This window comes from Canis lupus, chromosome 10, assembly GCF_048164855.1.
Source record: "Canis lupus baileyi chromosome 10, mCanLup2.hap1, whole genome shotgun sequence".
Classification (NCBI taxonomy): domain Eukaryota; kingdom Metazoa; phylum Chordata; class Mammalia; order Carnivora; family Canidae; genus Canis; species Canis lupus.
Window position 1 is genome coordinate 53,849,738 of NC_132847.1, and position 22,199 is coordinate 53,871,936.

Here is a 22,199-nt window from a genome sequence, read left to right on the forward strand (position 1 = left end):
ATCTTACTGGCTTCCTCACTAATTAGTGAATTTAATATGTGGGCTTTTTTTGTTTTTGTTTCTTTTGTATAAGACTCATGATTTTACCTTGTTAAAAAGTATCCCTTAACACAAATAACAGGGGTAACCTATGCTTCCTGAAGACAAAAATGAGACTATATGAAAGGATAGAAAGATGTGCCATGAACCCAAGGCAGGAATCAAGCTGAACCTCAGAAGTGGAACCTACTGCTAGAAGATCACCCAAGAACCTGAGGAGTAGTCTCTTTGTATCTAGACTTGGATCCTCTCTTTGCAACAGATTGATCGTTCTCAGCAAACTGGTTTTTTCTTTGCTACTTAGGCCATTTGGAAAGTAAAAGATGGTCACGGCTCTCAAATTTCCATTGTAAGTCCAACCATGAGTAAGGGTATAGCTCTGCCCCAATTCCAAATTCTCAGGGAAGGGATTCAATTGGCCTAGTTTGGGTTAAGTCCCTCTCCTGGACCACTTAACTATACAAGCATACAGCTTTTGACTGGTCTCCCTACTAGCAGTCCTAGCCCTCTCCACGTCCCCCTCAGAATTTTATTTCTAAAATTCAAATTTGACTTGTCATTCCTCTGACTGCGTAAAGCCCCTCAGTGTCTCTCCACTGCTTACAGGATGACCCATAACTCTTTAGTATGTCATAGGAGGTTCTTCAACACACACCTGACCATTTCTGCTGTGCTCTCTCCATTGTATCCCACACTTCAATCATATCAGTTATTTTGCTACTCTGTTCTTTTGCACGCGCTGATTTCCCCACACCTTTTATCTCCTACTCATTCTTCAAAACTTCTGTGAAACCTGAGGATGCATTACACAGTATAACATTTTGACTTTGACCCAAAACTATGTGAGTGGTAGGATCTCAGTCTCTAACTCTTTCACTGAGCATGGAACCAAGTGAGCTAATTATTTGCTGAATGACTGCCTGCCCTCCCCCCACTTTGGCTGGAAGAAGGAGACAACAGATCCTCAAAGTCCCACATACATCCTGCCTGCCATGAGAAGCAGAAGAGCATGAGTTCTCTTAAAGAAAAAAAAAAAAAATTCTTGACACTTGTTAAAGATGGTAAGGCAGACCTTAAGGAGCATCACAATAGGTATGGGACCCATTGCAATGGAATCTTGCAGTAGGGGAGGCTGAGCTCAACTCAAACACCAAAAAGCACAGTGGGCATTTTATAGCCAAGGGGCAGAGTAGGGGTCAGCGGATACAAAATTAGTCTTTGGTCTTTGCAGACAGCTATAATATGATTCTGTAGCTTATAAACAACAGAAATTTATTTCTCACAGTTCTGGAGGCTAGAAATCCCAGATCAGAGTGCCAGCATGGTGAGGCTCCCTTCTCCAGATGTGGATTGGGCTAGGGACTTCTGAGAGATGTCTTCCCTAAGAGCACTAGTCCAATTCATGTGCCTCAAGAGATTTATCACTTCTCAAAGGCCCTGCTTCCTAGCACCATCACCTCTGGAGGTATTTCAGTGTGTGAATTTCTGAGACACACAAAACATTCATACCACGGATAGCAATGCCAGGAAGGTCTCAGAATTCTTGCTAAAGGCCAGGGTGGTAAGATATGGAAGGTGATCAGATACCAAATTGGGTGGGGGATTCTCACCAGACTGACTTAGCAGGATTCTTGCTCAAACTGGATTCTACAGGGAAGCCCAAGGTCAGGCCTAGTCCAGCAGAGGAGCCTGACTCAAGTTTTGGTCCAAGGAGAGTGTCTTTGTCAGTTCCAGGTTTTACCAGGGCTTCTTAACCCTGGCGATTACACGGGGTACTTTTAAAAACATCAAAGCTTGGGCGCCACCCAACGACCACTACACTCCCATCCCAGTGATCCTGACGGAGACCTGAGGTCAGGCCTTGGTTTTACTGCTCTATTGGGAGTTTCTGCTCTCCCGAAGAGGTTGTGCTGGAGTGCCAGGGTTAAGAACTGCTGCTTCGGGCGAAGGTGGGTGTGCAAACACACCCAACTGCGAAGCTATTAGCCCCGCGCCCACGGTCCACGGGGTTCCCGAGCACCCGAGCGGCGCAGGCGGCGCCCCACCCCGCGGGGGGGCGGGGCGAGGCGGGGGCGGGGCCGCGGAGGGCGGGGCCGCGGCCGAAGCCTCGCCGCTCCCCTCGCGGGAAAGCACTGCGCGTGACTCGCTGCGCCCATCGCCGCAAGAAGCGGGGGAGGTGGGCGAGCACCGCCGGCCGGGAGGACCGAACCAACGCGCCGTCCGCGGGGGCGGCATGAGGGCAACCCAGATCGGACCATCGGTGCCGCGGCTGCAGGGGGGACTGGACATTACCACCCCGGCTGGAGAGGAGGGGGACGCCGGCCTGTCCCGGCTGCTGCGCGACCCCAGGAGGGCGCGAGACGCCGCCGCCGCCCCGCCGCCGCCGCCAACACCCTCACCGCCGGCACCTTAGGATCACGCTGAGGCGAGAAACGAGGTAGGGACGCCTCTTTGGGGTTGGCGGGGTCCGGAAGACCCGTTGCCCTCACGTTCCAAGTGATCCCTTAGGAGAAAGCCCTGGGTGCGTCCCCGCCCTTCCCCTCACCCTGCGCGCTGGCCCTTCATCCGCACCCTCCGGGTCCGCTCCCACCCTCCGGACCGACCAGACCTGCCCTCCTCCTGACCCTTCTGCTCTACCATCCGCTGAACCCTCAAGCACCAAGGACCAAATATTCCTTTGGGCGTCACCCCAGATCCACCCCAACCGTCTCCTCAAACTGTCCCTTCGGTGGCACCCTCAGCTGACTCCCCCGTCATCGTTGTACCCACATCTCCTGTGGCAGCCCTGGGGGGGAGCGCAGGCGCCGAGCACCGAGCCCCAGGACTGTTGACGGGATGGGGGCCTCCTTGCAGCCAGTGCCAGCCGGGCCCTCTGTGCCCCCCCGCCCCTTTGACCTCCCTAGCGGGTATCCGCCTGAGCCAGGCTAGATCTCTCACTCTCACCTTCGGAAAACGCCTGACATTTTGCCCGACAAGTCCCGCCGCCACTGCATTTACCAGCTTCGAAGGGCATGGTGATCCCGCGCCCAGGGCTGGCTGGGGACTGCCAGGCTGGCCCAGCAGACAGCAGGGAGCCGTCCTGGAGGCAAAGACCACACTCTATTCGTTTGTACCCCAGCTCCCCAACACTGTGCCTGACACACGTTTGCACTCAGTTAATATTTGATGGGTGGATAAATGAATGAAGGAGCCCAATGCAGAAGGTACAAGGCAGAGTGCTTTGGTGGGAAAGGTGTCTCTAGGCACATGAAGAGGGGAAAAGGAAGAGCATCTGGAGGGTTATTTGCGCTACTCATATCAGGAGCCTAAAACTGAATATACTCAGTCTTTCAATTCATGAATCTAATTTAATCAGGTAGGACCTTCTATGTATCAGATGTTTTCCACTAACCTTCTGTGTACTGAAAAAAAGTCAGAGCTGGGTACTGCAGAAATTCTTACTGGTAAGTGCCTTAGAGGCTGCCCAGATAATCTTGAAAGAGCTTTTGCCCAAGCGACCTGCTACTCTTGTCCTAGAGACTAACTACTCCCTGTGGGGAAATATTCTGGAGGTCAGCCACAGCCTTTAAAGCTGACTCAGTGTAGCCTGTCAGCTGGTGCTTCAGGACAGGTTGAGGAATAAAATCCCTCATTGGTTTTTGCCCTTTAGCTCCTGGATACCCCCACCGTCGCCCCTGAGAGATTGGAGTGGTAGACATCCCAGGCAGGCCTAATATGATTAAGATCAAATATTCCTAAATACTACTGTAGTATGATCAGGCCATATGGGGCCATTTATGGCCTCTCAGTAGACCTGAGTCAGACAGGGATTACCACTATGTGAACAGTATCAGTAATATATGAGAATGTGAGCCTTTTAAAGATGGAATTCTCAAAGAACAGCCTGAAACCTGTTTTTGTTGATTCTTAGGAGGATAACCTGAACAGATTCAGATTCCTGAAGGTGAGACAGGGTTCAGAGACCTCAGTTTTGGCCCAGGTTCTGTAGGGGAAGTAGATGACACTGCAGAGTGATGAAAAAATGGCTGGGAAGCTGTAGGAGTTGATAAGCTGAAAGTAGTTGCCTGACCAGTAGTGGCATTATTGTAACTGGGGCTCAAAGTATTAGTAAGTACAAATAATTATTGGAGTTTCTAGGAGGCAGTGATACAGCTTTGGGGAAGGAAGAGAGATCCCACCACTATCCCTATATTGTTACCTATGCTCCTCCTTTTGCTTACGCTTACCACCTTTGTTTCTCTTCCACTTTGAGCCAGGTCAAAATCTGATTTCCTCTGATTGTTTTAAGTGTTGAAAGTTCTTTTTTTTTTTTTTTTTTTTAATTTTTTTTTTAAATTTTATTTATTTATGATAGTCACAGAGAGAGAGAGAGAGAGGCAGAGACACAGGCAGAGGGAGAAGCAGGCTCCATGCACCGGGAGCCCGACGTGGGACTCGATCCCGGGTCTCCAGGATCGCGCCCTGGGCCAAAGGCAGGCGCCAAACCGCTGCGCCACCCAGGGATCCCTGAAAGTTCTTTTTTGAGGCCTGGCCTAACAAGAAGCTGAGTATGTCCTCACCCATTTCTAGCTTTGATTTATCCTTCTCCATTTTCTCTTTTTTCCCACTCTCTGATCTGCCTTTATAAAGTAAGTCTTGGACCATAGAAACCCAAAGCAGGGAGGGGCTCCCAAACTGGAGTCCACATGGGCATTGCATCTGGAGACCAATACCTTTTTTGGTGGGGAAGGTAAAACCAATACATTTTTTTTAAGATTTTATTTATTTATTCATGAGAGACAGAGAGAGAGAGAGAGAGAGAGAGAGAGAGAGGCAGAGACACAGGCAGAGGAAGAAGCAGGCTCCATGCAGGGAGCCTGACATGGGACTCCATCCTGGGTCTCCAGGATCACGCCCAGGGCTCAAGGCGGCGCCAAACCACTGAGCCACCCAGGCTGCCCGAAACCAATACATTTTTAAGGAGCTTTTTTACTTTCATCTGTCTAGGCTCCCTATTAAGTAAGACCTCAGCCCAGAACACTCTGGATTTTTTAATTTATTTTCTCTTCAACTTACAATACTTCAGAGTGTTGCCAGATAAAATACAAGATGCCAAGTTAAATTTGAATTTCAGGTAAACAATAAAGTGTCCTGTATTTTTGTTTGCTAAATCTGGCAACCCTAGTTCATGGGGAGGCTTGTGTGTTCTAATTTTCTCTCTGCAAACTTAGGACAATAACTCACCCTTCTGTTACTCATACACAATGACTGAGCACTCTATTAAAAGTCACTTGACTGGGATGGTTCATGACACATTAGGTAAGGACAGGCTCTATAGAGATAGTATGATTGATCAATGTTTGGGTTACCCGAAAAACACTTACTCGGACACTGGCATATAATATTATAGTACTTGTCAAATGAGTCTGTCATGTAAAATGACCATATTATTTTGAGTGGCCAGATGTCAACATGGCTCTGAGAGAGATAGCTAGGAGTGGAGATGAGAGTGGGATAGGGGGTAGATTTCTAACAAAAAAGTGTAACTTGTAGCAGAACCTCTCCTACTGCATTAACTCTTTTTTTTTAAATTATGGTTATATATATATATATACACACACACACACAACATAAAATTTACCATTTTAACTATTCTTTTTTTTAATCCTTTTTTTTCATCATAATAACTATACTTTTGAATTTCCATCCCTTATCCCCCCATTCCCTTTCCCACCTCCTCTCTGGTAACCATCAGTTTGTTCTCTATAGTTAAGAGTCTCAGGGCTCCTGGGTAGCTCAGTCAGTTAAGTGTCCAGCATGATTTGGGCTCAGGTCATGATCTCAGGGTTGTGAGATGGAGCTCCATGTCAGGCTCTGCACTGGGGGCATAGTGCCTGCTTACTATTCTCTCTTCCTCACCGTCTGCCCCTCCCCCACTCCGGTCTCTTAAAAAAGTCTGTTTCATGGTTGTCTCTTTTTTTTTCATTTGTTCATTTGTTTCATTTCTTAACTTCCACATATGATTAAGATCTTATGGTATTTGTCTTTCTCTGACTGACTTATTTTGCTTAGCACTATGCTCTCTAGTTCTATCTGTGTTGTTGCAAATGGTAAGATCTCATTCTTTTTTATAACTGAATAATATTCCGTTATATATATATATATATATATATATATATATATATATATCTCACATCTTCTTTGTCCATTCATCTCTTGATGGACTTAGGCTGCTTCCATAGTTTGGCTACTGTAAATAATGCTGCAATAAACATAGGAATGGGAGTACCTGAGTGGCTCAGTAGGTTGGGCATCTGCCTTTGGCTTAGGTCATGATCTAGGGTCCTGGGATCGAGCCCCACATTGGGCTCCCTGCTCAGCTGTGAATCTGCTTCTCCCTCTGCCCCTCCCCCTGCTCATGCTTGTGCATATGAGTGCTCTCCCTCTCTCTCTGAAATAAGTAAATAAATTTTTAAAAAATAAAAATAAAAAACTTAAGAATGCATGTATCCCATGAAATTAGTGTTTTTGTATTTTTTGGATAAATACCGAGTAGTACAATTACTGGATCATGGGGTAGTTCTAATTTTAATTTTTTGAGGAAACCCCATACTGTTTTCCATAGTGGCTGCACCAGTTTGCATTCCCATCAACAGTGCAACCTTTTTTCCACATCCTTACCAATGCTTGTTGTTTCTTGTGTTTTGATTTTAGCCATTCTGACAGGTGTGAGGTGATATCTCATTGTGGTTTTGTTTGCATTTCCCTGATGAGTGATGTTGAGCATCTTTTCACGTGTCTGTTGGCTATCTGTATATCTTCTTTGGAGAAATTTTAACCACTCCGAAGTGTACAGTTCAGTGGCATTAAGTATATTCACACTGTTATCCATCCATCACCACTATCCATCTATATATAAAATTTTTCATCTTCTCAAACTGAAACCCCATACTCTTTTCCCCAGAGCCTCTGACAACATTCTGCTTTCTTTTTTTATGAATTTGACTATTCTAGATACTTCATATAAGTTAAACCATATTATATTTCTGTGACTAGTTTATTTCTTTTACCATAATGTCTTCGGGGTTCATCCATTTTGCAGCTCGTATCTGAATTTCCTTCCTTTTTAAGGCTGAATAATAGTCATTGATATATATACCACATTCTACTTATTCATTCATTTATTAATGGACACTTGGGTTGCTTCCACCTTTTAGCTATTGTGAATAATGCTGCTATGAACATGAGTGTACAAATATCTATTCGAGTCCCTGCTTGTAATTCTTTTAGATATATACCCAAAAATGGAATTGCTGAATTATATGATCATTTTATGTTCACTTTCTTTGAAGAACCAGCAGATTGTTTTCCACAGGCTCTACTATTTTACATTCCCACCAGCAATATAAAAGGTTCCAGTTCTTCCACATCCTTGCCAACACTTGTTATTTCTGTTTTTGTTTTTGTTTTGTTTTTAGTAACAAAAGGTTGTGAAATGGTATTTCATTGTGGTTTTGATTTGTACTTCTTTAATGGTTAGGGATGCTGAGCATCTTTTCATGGGGTTATTGTCTACTTTTATATTTTCTTTAGAGAAATGTCTCTTAACATCCTTTGCCCATTTTTTAAGTGGGTTACATGTCTTTATTGTTGAGTTGTGGGGGTTCTTTATATAATCTGGATAGAAGTCCTTATCAGATATATCATATGCAAATATATTCTCCCATTCTGTGAATTGCCTTTTCACTTTGTTGATTGTCCTTTGATGCACAAAAGTTTTAAATTTTGGCGAAATCCAGTTTATCTGTTTTTTCTTTTGTTGCCTGTGCTTTTGGTGCAACATATAAGAAATGATTGCCAAATTCAGTGTCACAAAGTTTTTCCCTTATATTTTGTTCTAAGTTTTTTATAGTTTCATGTCTTATGGTTAAGTCTATGATCCATTTTGAGTTAATTTTTGTATATAGTGTAAGACAAAAGCCCAACTTCATTCTTTTGCATGTGGATATCAATTTTTCCAATACCATTTTTTTTCCAATACCATTTATTGAAAAGACTGCCCTTTCCCCATCAAATAGTCCTAGCATTCTTTTTTTTTTTAAGAAATTTTTTTAAGATTTTATTTATTTATTCATGAGAGAGAGAGAGAGAGAAAGGCAAAGACACAAGCAGGCTCCATGCAGGAACCCGACGTGGGACTCGATCCCGGGTCTCCAGGATCACGCCCTGGGCAGAAGGCGGCGCTAAACCACTGAGCTGCCCTAGTCCTAGCATTCTTGTCAAAAATCATTTGACCAGATATGCCAGAGTTTATTTCCAGGCTCTCTATTCTATTCCATTGGTTTATATGTCTGTATTTATGCCAATACCACACTCTTTTGATTACTATAGCTTTGTAGTAAGTGTCACAATTAGGAAATGGGAGCCTTCCAACTTTATTCTTCTTTTTAAAGATTGTTTTGTGGGATACCTGGGTGTCTCAGTGGTTGAGCGAGCATCTTCCTTTGGCTCAGACCATGATCCCGAGGTCCTGGGATCAAGTCCTGCATCAGGCCCCCCTCAGAAAGTCTGCTTCTTCCTCTGCCTATGTCTTTGCTCTATGTGTTTCTCATGAATAAATAAATAAAATCTAAAAAAAAAAAAACTTGTTTTGCTATTCAGGATCCCTTAAGATTCCATATGAATTTTAAGATAGATTTTTCTATTTCTGCAAAAAATACTATCAGGATTTTGAAAATGATTGCATTGAATCTGCAGATCACTTTGGGTAGTATTGAGATTTTTTTTTTATTAATGTGGAAAGAACACTTAACGATGTATTGTTGACTATAGGTACTTTGTTGTACAGCAGATCCCTAGAGCTTATTCATCTTACTTGTCTGAAACTTGATACCTATTGAACAGCAACTCCCCATTTCCCTGTCTCCTAGCCCTTGGCAACCATAATTCCACTTTTTTTCTCCACTTTTTCATTAATTAATTATCTATTGTATATACCTCATGTAAGTGAAATCAGGTTTTCTTTTCTGTACTTAGATTATTTCACATAGCATAATGTCTCTTTATGTTGTCATACATTGCAGGTTCTGACATTTTACTGTTTTAAGTCTTATAATCCATGAACACAGGATATCTATTTATTTGTGTTTTCTTTCATTTTTTCCTCCAATTTTTTTATAGTTTTTATTGTACAAGTCTTTTACCTCTTTGATTAAACTTACTCCTAGGTATTTTATTCTTTTTGATGTTATTGTAAATGAAATTGTTTTTTTTCATTTCCTTTTCATATTGTTCTTTGCTGGTGTATAGAAACACAACAGATTTTTATGTGTTGATTTTGTATCCTGCAGCTCTGCCAGATAATTTACTAGTTCTAAGAGTTTTTTTCCTTGTAAGATCATGTCATCTTTTTCTTGCCTTTTGAATAGAAGTATGTTTGATGATTTGTTATGCAAGTCCTTAACAGAGAACAAAGAACAAAAGAGAACAAAACTGAGAACAAAACTATATATTAGCCTAGTATATCAGTATTCATAGTGAATCATTAAGAAAAAGTTTTAAAAAATAAAAAGTTAAGTTATAACCTATATACTGTATACAAAACAAAGTGTATAAGTAAAAATGTACCTTTAAAAAAAAAAAAGAGGGATCCCTGGGTGGCGCAGCGGTTTGGCGCCTGCCTTTGGCCCAGGGCGCGATCCTGGAGATCCGGGATCGAATCCCACATCAGGCTCCCGGTGCATGGAGCCTGCTTCTCTCTCTGCCTCGCTCTCTCTCTGTGACTATCATAAATGAATAAAAAATTTTAAAAAATAATAAAGTAAACATGTGGCTTAAAAAAAAAAAAAGATTTTATTTATTCATTTGTGAAAGAGAGAACCTGCGCGCATGTGCGGACGTGCACATGTGCTAGCTGGGGGAGGAGCAAGCGGACCCTACCGTGATCTCTGACACAGGCCTGTATGACCCTGAGATGATGACCTGAGCTGAAATCAAGAGTCGGGCACTTAACCAACTGACCCACCCAGGTGCTCCAGTAAAAGTGTATTTTAAAAGGAGTTTTACCAAGGGTCCCTGGGTGGCGCAGCAGTTTGGCGCCTGCCTTTGGCCCAGGGCACAGTCCTAGAGACCTGGGATCGAATCCCACATTGGGCTTCCGGTGCATGGAGCCTGCTTCTCCCTCTGCCATGCTTCTGCCTATCTCTCTCTCTCTCTCTCTATCATAAGTAAATAAATAAAAGGAGTTTTACCAAAATATCTAAAGTGGTATTGTTTTTTTGTTTTTTTTGTTTTTTTTTTTTTAAAGACTTTATTTACTTATTCAAGAGCGGGGAAAGTGCCAGAGAGCACAAGGGGGTGGGGGACAGCAGAGGAAGAGGGAGAAGCAGGCTCCCTGTTGAGCAGAGACCTCAATGTTGAGCTCCATCCCAGGATCCTGGGATCATGACGTGAGCCAAAGGCAGACACTTAACCAATTGAGCCACGCAGGCACCCCCCAAATATCTGAAGTTTCTTAAAAATTAATTTTGATACTTCAAGAAGAAATCCTCTGTTCTCTAGAATTCTTGATTTAATAGGATAATCTTTTATCTCCTCCAGGAAGATAAGACATCAAGCTTTGAAGTATCTGCTGTTTTTCATTTGTGTGAAGTCCTATAGTCAAGGGCAATGGATTGATAACTGAGTAGAGAGAAAAACAGGTCCAGGCAACTTCTGGCTAGACTTTAGTTATCTTAGGATCCAAAGTCTATACTTAACTTGCTTAACTTAGTAACCTAAAATCTATATTTAACTTGTTTATTGTTTTTTATACTTTTGTACTTTCTTTTCTTGTACAACTCTTTTTAAAAATAAAATATAGGCTTATATTTATTTAGTGTACTCAGGGAGAAATGGAAAGTTATTTTTATCCATACTCAGGTAAAGAAAAAAAAGGATAGCAGTCTTCCTAAACTCAGAATAGATAGGGTTCAGGTGACCCTAAGGAAAGAAAGCAAAAACTCAAGAAGGGAAAGTTGAGGACCTACTGCTGATCCCATTCATTATGGAGTTCTCTTACAAAATATTATTTCCTTGTTTTTTAAAGTGTTGTGTTCCATTTACTTAAGGATACAGCCAGGTTTTGGGGCACTTGGGTGGCTCAGTCAGTTAAGTGCCTGCCTTCAGCTCAGGTCATGATCTGGGGCCGGGGTCAAGCCTGGTGTTGGGCTCCCTGCTGAGCAGGGAGTCTGCTTCTCCCTCTGCCTCTCCCCACTACTTGTGCTTGCTCTCTCTCCAATAAATAAATAAATAATATTAAAAAATATATATACAGCTGAGCTCTTTTTATCCAAACTAACCTATTCTCTGCGGGTTCTGTATAGCTAGAGTTTTTTCTATAAGACTAATCATTTCCTTTAAATACCCCCCAAAGCATAATAATTTAAATTTTTCTGTCTCACTTATATATTACTATATAACAAACCACCCCAGAACTTAGTGACTTAAAACAATGATTGATAACATCCCACAATTTTGTGAGTTGGCTTGGTGGTTTTTTTGCAGTTCCAAAAGGGGAGTTCTAGAAATATTTTTATATATATATATTTTTAATTTTTATTTTAAGTGGGCTCCACACTCAACATGGGGCGTGAATGCAAGACCCTGAGATCAAGTCACATGATCTCTCCTGACTGAGCCAGCCAGGCGCCCTCCCCCTTCTTTTAACGTAACATATTTTTTTAACTTTTTAAAATTTTTATAGGAGTTCTAGAATTTTTTTTTTTTTTTTTTAATATAGAATCCACACCCAGTGTGGAGCCCAACTCGGGCCTTGAACTCACTACCCTGAGCTGAGATCAAGGTCTGAGCTGAAATCAAGAGTTGGATGCTTAACTGACTGAGCCACCCAGGCACCCCAGGAGTTCTAGAAATATTTTGAATAGGAGCCCTACTGGAATGAATTAAATCTTTTAAGGTAACTACTTTGAAGCATGTCTCTTACTTGGTTGTACTAGCCTACTAGTCTATTTCTTTAAAATTTTATTTTCTTTCTACTTATGGCTATAGTTAACTTCTGAGATAATGTAGTGGTTATTTCAGTTTATAGGCTGATTTCTGTAATGTGCTTTGCTTGAGATCCAACACAGCAACCTACAACATCATTAGTTTATTCATCCCTAATGATAGTGATTGGAAAAGGGAGGCCTGGAAGCCTGAGGCCTGCCTCATTATGTATTCGTGAGTCCTTTCTAAACAACCAAGTGGTAGTAATAGTTAACAAGGGTCATTGATCTCTGGGGAACAAAAGACAGCTGTGGCTTTGTGTTGGTTTGTGAAGATCTGTAGTAGAGAATCGCAATCTTGTTTTAGAGGGGAGTTCTTTGTTTAAATATTCCACAAGAAAGTGGAGACAAAAAGATAAAATCTGAGCTGTTTTGGTTGAAGGCAAGGAGTTGGGGAAATAGAGTCTAACCTGGTTCTCTCTTTCCCTCCTTTCCTCTCCATCCCCTTCATCTACCTTTCTTTCAGTCCCCTGAAAGAGCTTTGTAAAGCACAATTTGAAAGCCACTGATAAAGATGTTTCTCCTGCTAAGCCATGTCTCCAAAGTAGAAACATGTTCAAATAAATGGTTGAATAGGAGTTCCCATCATCTTCGATTGACCACCCACCAATAGCCAATCATGGTTTGAGAGAAGGATAACCAAAATGTGCTCGGCACATTTGATTCCTAAATTCCTATATGAAATTGATAGCTTTAATTTAACAGACTGCATCAAACTAGGAAAATGAATTATAGATATCTTTTGCCCCTTAATCTAAGACCTGTGCTAACTTGTTGACCCTTTTTAGCCCAAAGCCAAGGAAAATTTTTCTAGCCATACTTTCTTGTTTATAGTATATTTAATATCTTTTATTCCGCTTCTTTTTTTAAAAAAAGATTTTATTTATTTATTAATGAGAGATACAGAGAGAGAGAGAGAGAGGCAGAGACACAGGCAGAGGGAGAAGCAGGCTCCATGCAGAGAGCCCAATGTGGGACTCGATCCTGGGACTCCAGGATCACACCCTGGGCCAAAGGCAGGCGCTAAACCACTCAGCCACCCAGGGATCCCCAGTATATAAAAAATTTTGTTTTTTAGACTATTTCATAATAATGTATATGCTTTAAAATATATACACTGAACATTGGGGAGCTCTGCACCTCCTTCCTTTTGAGTACTCTTAGCCTCTTTGCCCAGTTTCCTCTAGATGTCCTTTTCAAACTTGAGTGTGCATAAAAATCACCTAGATCACTTTTGAAATTCTGATTCAGTAAGTCTGGCTTGAAGCCAAGTATTTACCTTTCTAATAATAAATTCCCAATGAAGCTGATTCTACTGGTCCATCGACCACACTCTGAGAACTACTGTTAGATCCACACTCTAATCTCAGCCTCTTAATCAGTGATTCTCAGAGTTGATCAAGTGTAAAAGCTTTTTTTAGAGGGTGGCGGGTGCAGGTGGGGGAAGCTCCATGTAGAGGACCCAAGAATTGAAGGCAAATAGTGCCACTGTCTAAGAGTGTTATTTGGGGCATATCATTTCCACACTGGATTTTCTTCCTTTGGAGATTAGGACTATAAATCTCTCACTCATTCAAGATTAAAGGATTGTGGAGAACAGTTCTCAGGAAATGCTATTAATTGCCCAGACTTTAACCTAGAAAATATTTAAGCTTAAATGTCTTTTTATGGAGAAAGATGAAGTGAAAGGTATTGTGACATTTTCCCTTTGAAACTTGAAGCAAAATCTTGTCTATTTTTAAGAATGTTTTCTGAAAAATATATTGTATTTTTTTCTTATTATAGATAAATATGCTCACCATGGAGAATCTAAAAAATAAAGACAAGTATAAAGTAAAAGTATACCACTGAACAGTTCTTGAAAGCTACGTTTTTTTAAATTGAGGTGTAGTTGACATACAACATTAGTTGTATTATATATTAGTTTCAGGTGTACAACATAATGGTTTCAGAGGTGATGAAAATATTACAAAATTAGATTGTGCTGATGGTTGCACAACCCTATGAATATGCTAAAAATCATTGAATTGTACATTTTTATTTTAAAGATTTTATTTATTTATTCATGATAGTCACACAGAGAGAGAGAGAGAGGCAGAGACACAGGCAGAGGGAGAAGCAGGCTCCATGCAGGGAGCCCGATGTAGGATTCGATCCCGGGTCTCCAGGATCGCGCCCCCGGGCCAAAGACAGGCGCCAAACCGCTGCGCCACCCAGGGATCCCGAATTGTACATTTTTAATACGTGAGATGTATGGTATGTTAATTATATGTCAGTAAAACAATTTTACATTTATATAATTTACATATAAAAATTCATTTGTGGGATCCCTGGGTGGCGCAGCGGTTTGGCGCCTGCCTTTGGCCCAGGGCGCGATCCTGTAGACCCAGGATCAAATCCCACGTCAGGCTCCCGGTGCATGGAGCCTGCTTCTCCCTCTGCCTGTGTCTCTGCCTCTCTCTCTCTCTCTCTCTCTCTCTCTCTGTGACTATCATAAATAAATAAAAATTTAAAAAAAATTCATTTGTACATAAGGATAAAGGCAAAGTTTGAGGCCCTTTGTGAATGTCAGACTGAACCAAAGGTCTGGTCTCCCTGTTCTTTAGGCTGTTTTCTATCATATATTCATGTACCTCACACAATGTCTGACAAATAATATAAGCTCAAAAAATATTTATGTAATGAATGAATTATGGTAACTGAACTGACTTAAACCTTGTTAAGCAAATCTACATTCCTGAGGGTTTTTTTTTTTAAGATTTTATTTATTTATTCATGATAGATACACACAGAGAGAGAGAGAGGCAGAGACACAGGCAGAGGGAGAAGCAGGCTCCATGCCGGGAGCCTGACGCGGGACTTGATCCCGGGACTTGATCCCGGGACTCCAGGATCGTGCCCTGGACCAAAGGCAGGCTCTAAACCACTGAGCCACCCAGGGATCCCTCCTGAGGCTTTTTTGCTTTCACCAAAGATCCATAAATTTAGTAAACATCTACAGAAATTCTAGCCTGGCCCCAGGATGAGTTTGGTTTTGACCCTATAAAACAAGTTTTAATGAAGATAGAATGGTCAATTAACACTAGTAGACTGGATAAAGATCTTACAAAAAGAAGATCTATAAATCAAGCTGAACATGAGCATAAGTAGAAGTTTTAAAAAATAAGATACATTAAAACAATTTAAAAATAAAATAATAAAATAAATTTAAATCACCTGTAATCCCATCTGCTTATCCTTTCTGTTTACACACATATATAAATTTTTTTAGGAATGTAATTATAGCATTAAAATTATTTTGTAGGGACGTCTGGGTGGCTCAGCAGTTGGGCGCCTGCCTTCCGCCCAGGTCGTGATCCCGGAATCCGGGATCAAGTCCTGCATCAGGCTCCCTGTGAGGAGCCTGCTTCTCCCTCTGCCTGTGTCTCTGCCTCAATCTCTCTCTCTCTCTCTCATTCTGTCTCTCATGAATAAATAAATAAATAAATCTTTAAAACAAATTATTTTGTATTCTAGTTTCTTTTTTTTTAACTTTTAATTTTTTTTTTTTTTTAAGATTTTATTTATTGGGCAGCCCTGGTGGCGCAGCGGTTTAGCGCCGCCTGCAGCCCAGGGCGTGATCCTGGAGACCCTGGATCGAGTCCCACGTCAGGCTCTCTGTATGATGCCTGCTTCTCCCTCTGCCTGTGTCTCTGCCTCTCTCTCTCTGAATAAATAAATAAAATCTTAAAAAAAATTTATTTATTCATTTGAGAGAGCTTATTGAGAGAGCACAAGCAGTGGAGAGGGAGACACACACTCCTCACTGAGCAGGGAGCCCCATGCAAGGCTTAGTCCCAGGAACCTCTTAACTGACTGAGCCTACCCAGGCGCCCCGTATTCTACTTTCTTTTAACTAATATTATTTCATAAGCATTTTTCCATGTTGCTATGTAGGCTCTATGGTTTATGGCTTAGTGTATTCCATTCATTTGTTGGAGTATCCTCAATGGTAGCCCTTTAGCTTCATTCACATTACAATTATTCTCTTAAAAATATATTTGTCTAGTAAAACCCTAACCCTGAAAGAACATAACCCCTCACCTTCCCTCTGTCTGTATTCAAATAGCTACACATTGCTGGAGAAAATTGTACAGCCCAGCAGATTTATTATCACTTTAAATTCATTATCACCCAATTTATGTTGGCCAGCAAGCTTACTATATTTTTCTAAGTTGTTCCTCCACTCTTTATAACAAACATTTTATACTTTCACTACCTTTATAACCTCTTACCCTCCTTTTTTCCTTCCATTCTCTCAGTTGATGACCTTGACTCATGAACTGCAGAAAGAAAAAATAAGTCCTAAAACATGAACTCTCTGACTTTCTACTACCAATCTGCAAATATCTATACAGCCATCCTCTCTTCACTAGTTGGAATTAAGGAAATATCCCAGGTCCCAACAAAGGCTAATCCCTCCCTGATACACTAGATTGCACATCCTCCTACGTTATCTTTTTTTTTTTTTTTTTTAGATTTTATTTATTCATAGAGACACAGAGAGAGAGAGGGGGGGGCAGAGGAACAGGCAGAGGGAGAAGCAGGCTTCATGCAGGGAGTCCTATGTGGGACTCGATCTAGGGTCCCCAGGATCACACCCCAGGTTGCAGGCGGCGCTAAACTGCTGTGCCACCGGGACTGCCCCTACATTATCTTTTTAATCATTGTAGAACCCTGAAATGTTTGCAGTTGATTCGCTGCCCCATGACTCTTTCCCCATTGAAACCAAACAGAGTTTATTTCGGAGAGTTTATCTAACTTCTTCCCCACTGGCCTCTGAAAGTTAACATAGCTGGATATGATGGTTGAGATGATGATAGCCATCCTAATAGAATATCTGAATGACGTGCTGAGGCTCTGAGTTAACTATCCCCACAATAACTCTACCTCTAGCCTTCTTGATAGATATGACTAATAAACTTCCTCCATTGTTTAAGCTGTTTTGAGATTGTTTTTTATGCCCATGCAACACAGAGTATTATACCTAAATGATACATTGTTTAAGCTACCCCAAATAAATCTGTATCCTGAGTAAAAAAAAAAGTGTGATTGCTATATAGATGGAACCTCAAGACAATTACCACTCCTGCCCACCCTTTCTGATCTGTTTGCTGATCCTAAGTTCAACCTATTTAGAAATTCTGGAGCTACTACTGCTTCTCAGGATATTGCTTATCATTTAATTCCTCTCTTTTCTAAATCTTCAACATCAGTGGGGAAGAAATAAGAAAAAAGAAGGAAAGGAGGGAAGGAAGAGGAAGGAAAAGAAGAAAGGAAGGAAGGAAGGAAGGCAGATAAGTGCATTTCCCAGAATTGAAGAACATGAGACTCCAAATTGAAAGTCTGGGCCCACTGTGTACCCAATACAACAAATAGAAATAACCTACCCAAGCGTACCTCAACATCACAGTTTGGAACCCTGGAGATTTGAAGAAATTCCAAAACTCTTCTTTAGAAAAAAAAAATTATATACAAATATCAGGAATCAGAATGGCATTGGGCTGAACAATAATGGAATCTAATTAGCGAGCAATAGAGCGGTGCTTTCGAATTTCTGAGAAGAATTGATTTCTGGGCACCTTTGGCTCAGATCGAGATCTTGGGGTCCTGTAATTAAGTTCCACATCAGGCTCTCCATAGGGAGGCTGCTTCTTCCTCTGCCTATGTCTCTGCCTCTCTCTGTGTGTCTCTCATGAATAAATAAAATCTTAAAAAATAAAAATGAAAAAAGAATTGATTTCCCTCTCTCTTATTTTTTTTAATTTTTATTTATTTATGATAGTCACACACACACACACACACACACACAGAGGCAGAGACAGAAGCAGGCTCCGTGCACCAGGAGCCCGACATGGGATTCAATCCCAGGTCTCCAGGATCGCGCCCTGGGCCAAAGGCAAGCGCCAAACCGCTGCACCACCCAGGGATCCCTTCTCTCTCTCTCTCTTTTAAATTAGGCTCCATGCCCAACATGGAGCTTGAACTCATGACCCTGAGATCAAGACCTGAGCTGAAACGAAGAGTCAGACACTTAACTGACTGAACCATCCAGGTGCCCCAGAAGAATTTCTAGCCTAGGATTTTATGCACAACCAAATTATCATCTGTGAAAGTTTAAGCTATATATTTTCAGACATTCATTTAAAAAATGTTCCTTCTGTGTATTATTTCTTAGGAGACTACTACTAAAGGATATGCTCCAGCAAAAAGGGGAGAGTAAAGAAGAAAGAAAAAAAAAAAAAACTGTGGGTTCTAGAACCTAGAGCAACTAGCATAAGAGAAAGGCAAAGGAAATTCCTAGGATGATGATAAAGAGAAGCCCAGCATGATAGTAGTGTCATAAGTGCAGAAAGGAGTCCATTCAGAATGCATCAGGAGAACAGAAAGTTCCAGGAGGATCTTTCAGGGAAAAAGCCAAAAAACCTGTATTTGACCATTTGGAAAATTATATTGAGAGGGATTTTTACTATTCTGCTATACAATTTGGGAAGAATTAGGGACAAATGTGTACCAAACTAAACCAAAAGAGTCTCAAGTATTAAAAACTATAAATTAGGGGATGCATAGGTGACTCGGTGATTGAGCATCTGCCTTCTGCCCAGGGCATGATCCCGAGAGTCCCAGGATCGAGTCCCACATCAGTCTCCCTGCATGGAGCCTGCTTCTCTCTCTGCCTATATCTCTGCCTCTCTCTGTGTGTCTCTCATGTATAAATAAATAAAGTTTTTTAAAAAATAAAAACTATAAATTATATAATAATAGTGAGGTCCACTGACTACCAAGTCACAGTAAGCAGATGTTATAGTTTAACCAGAAATTGTGAAGAAGGTGGGTGTGAAATTGCTGAGTGTTTATCTTTTATATTAGGAGTCAAAAGAAAATGTTTAAAACCAAGAAATAGCTAAATAAGCATATTATTTATAAACATGGACATAAATGCCAGCTGAGACAGCTAAAAGATTTGAAAGTAGTGGTCTCTGGAGAATGACACAGGTGAGAAAGGTAGAGCAGAGGATTGTTATTTTTCATTATAAGTGTGAAATAGTCTTTAACTTTGTAACCATATCCATCTATCAATTAGATAAAATAAATATTAATTTTTAAAAAATCCTTTGACCCCACATCACCCTCGTGGTACTGTCCCATTTCCCTACTCTCTACTTTTTACTTCTCTACTCTCTTTAACAGCTAACCTTCCTTGGCCATCTGTGCTGTCTCCGCTACTCAATTTTTTTTCATTCATTCATTCATTCATTTATTGAGAAAAAGAGAGATGTGCAGGGCTGGAGGAGGAGGGAAGGAAGAGAGAGAGAATCTTAAGTAGGTTCCATGCCTAGCGCATAGCCTAACGTAGGGCTTGATCTCACAACCCTGAGATCATGACCTGAGCCAAAATCAAGAGTCAGATATTTAACCCACTGAGTTACCCAATCACCCCTACATTCACTTTTGAACCATCTTCTGTCTAACTTCATTTCCCACCACTCCCCTGAAATGATTTATATCAAGATCACCAGTGAAATCCAGGTTGTCAAATATGATGAACACTTGCAGCCACAGTGGCTTCCTTTCACTTTTCCCAAGATATTCCCAAGTACTAACCATTTTCTTCCTCCAGCCTTTCCCACATGTCATTCTCTCTGCCTAGAATGTTTTTCCCCCACGCTTAACCTGTTTAACTTCCTTTTAACTCACCTTTCATGGATCAACTTAGACGTTTTATCAGAAAGGCCTTCCCTGACTTCTTAACCAGTGCTTTAATTAGTCTTAAGCAAGTCCTCCTAATACCCTATACTACTTTTCATGACATTTATCACACTTAGTAATTATATTTTTATTTGTGTGATTGTCTGTTTTCCTTCAGTAGTTTGTAAGCTCAGTGAGGACAGGGATAAAATCCCTTTTGTTCACCATTGTATTCCTAGCAATAGTCTCAATTCCTGACCCATAGGGATCTTTGCCCAGAGATTGAATATAACCCTTGAAAATGATGTAGAAGGAGAGCCTAGAATTAAAGTAATAATTATAGGAATTGAAAGAGAGGATAGACTAGAAAGACTTTTCTACCACAGAAGCTATAGGGCTTGGGGAGAGTCACCCTTGGGGATGGTACATGTCTGGAAATAATTAAATCTTTTTAGGAGACTGTTGTCAGTCCATGAGTTTATGTGGAGGACTCACTTTCACTATGTTCTGCTGACACTGAGCGATTCCGGTAGTCCAGGGCCTGAATTCACTGTGTTCACTGGTTAGGAAATTCTTGATTCACAGATAAGTTGCAAACTTACTCTAATGTTCTTTCTTTGTATTCCTTTGGGATGTTTCCTGGGACAGAGCCACTTTACAACTTAGGGGATAAAGAACAGAGCCATGAAGAAAGGTTAAAGGAATTTGAGATGTTACGCCTATTGAAAAGAAAACACAGGTATGATGGTGACAAGATTCCCTGTTGTAAATTAGTAAATTGAATAGTAGTACAGTCTCGAAAAGGTAATAGGAGGGATTGGGTTCAAGAAGAGATTCTTGACTCACGTTTATTATATTTGCCATTTACCAAGCCCTCACTAAATACCAGTCACTGTACCAGAAGTTTTCTGTACTTCTAACTCCCACCACCACCCCATAAGAGAGGTATTATTATCCCCATTTTATAAGTGAAGAAAGTCAGGCTGAGGAGAATCAAATAACTTGCCTTGGGGCACCTGGGTGGCTCAGGTTGAGGGTCTGCCTTTGGCTCAGGTTGTGATCCCATGGTCCTGGATCAAGTCCCACATCCGGCTCCCTTCAGGGATCCTGCTTCTCCCTCTGCCTATATCTCTGCCTCTCTCTGTGTGTTTCTCATGAGTAAATAAATAAATAAAATCTTTAAAAAAAATAACTTGCCCCATGCTGCAGAATTAGTTCTTAAGAGCAGAATTACATACCAACCTTTTCATAACTCTCTCTGTTGACCAGAAAGAAAAAAAAAAAAATGAATGGTCTATAGCTAGGAAGAGCAAACCAGGGCTCTGTTTCTTCACTGTAATGGATGGTAATTTTCTAGCTGAAGTGATTTCCATAAACAATATGAAGTAAGCAGGGACTGAACTCTAGCGAAATGAATGGCCATAAAAGTAGAGTTCAACTGGGAGCAGAGTATTGATAGAGTCTAGTGACTCCTTCAAGGACTAGAGTTTTCAGTTCAAATACAGATCATTTCAGTTGCCAAATCAGTGTAAACTGATCTCTCATTAACAAATATGTTAACTGGCCTCCCTGGACAGAGCTTGCTTTTATGGATTAGCTGTCTTTCCCTTGAATGTAGCATATTCCAAAGGCCTACTTCATAGATCATTTGGTCATAGTTATTATTTGTTTAGTCTCCCCGGGTGAACTATAAGCTCCATGAAGGAAAGCACCAGGTCTGTTCTGATGGCATAATACAGTATCTGGCACTTCATAGTATTCAGTCAGTTTATTGACTGATTCATCTAGTCCTTGTGCAAGACTTTGGCATCTGAGGTTCTTCAGGCCACAGGCAAATTCCTCTATACATCTGCCTAAAGTATGGAGAAAGAAGCCCTTCCAAAGCCCTGCTGGTATGCTTCTAGGTCAAGCTATTAGATTTCCCAGACCTGGCCTCTTTTGAGTGAGCCCCAAAGACTTGATTCTGTTTGGGCTCTGGTTTTGGCAATGGGGCTTGTCCTTGTTCTGAAATTTTAACAGCGGGTAGATCAGGCTGTTTCCAGGAGAACTCAGTGGGTCCACAACTCAGGGACAATGGATGGAGTTCAGTTCCTGCTTTCTTTGCTGGAACCTCCCCATCTCTGCCCAGAGATATCTCCAGTATAGGTTGGCCAGTCAGGAAATTCCAAGCTCTTTTCCTGAAACTCTAAATAGCTTGAGGAATCTCTCCAGCTGGAGTTGGAAAAGCTCCCAGCAGAGAGCTGGGTCTTACATAACTTTATAGACTGACCATTTTTAGGAAAAAAACAAACTGTTCCTCAGCTAGCGCTGGACTCTTAGAGATACATCCTGCATTCTTTCCTAGATGCTCAGCAGCCCCACTGGAGGCAGCTCATAGAACGGAATTGAAGACCAACGGGTGAGGTTAAA

At 41.3% G+C, this 22,199-nt stretch overlaps 1 protein-coding gene across 10 annotated transcripts in view; it reads left to right on the forward strand.

The window, feature by feature from the left end:
* The first annotated feature begins 2,142 nt into the window (after positions 1-2,142).
* The window catches only part of RUSC2 (RUN and SH3 domain containing 2), a 70,474-nt gene continuing 50,417 nt past the window's right edge, over positions 2,143-22,199 (forward strand). For 5 of the 10 annotated variants that reach the window (XM_072841819.1, XM_072841826.1, XM_072841820.1 and 2 more), the window contains exons 1-2: positions 2,172-2,476; positions 20,439-20,529. The gene's annotated coding sequence lies outside the window, so the exon portion shown is untranslated. Of the gene's footprint in view, positions 2,477-20,438; positions 20,530-22,134; positions 22,189-22,199 lie in introns of all 10 variants that reach the window. The other 5 variants (XM_072841822.1, XM_072841827.1, XM_072841825.1 and 2 more) reach the window with 4 other exon arrangements.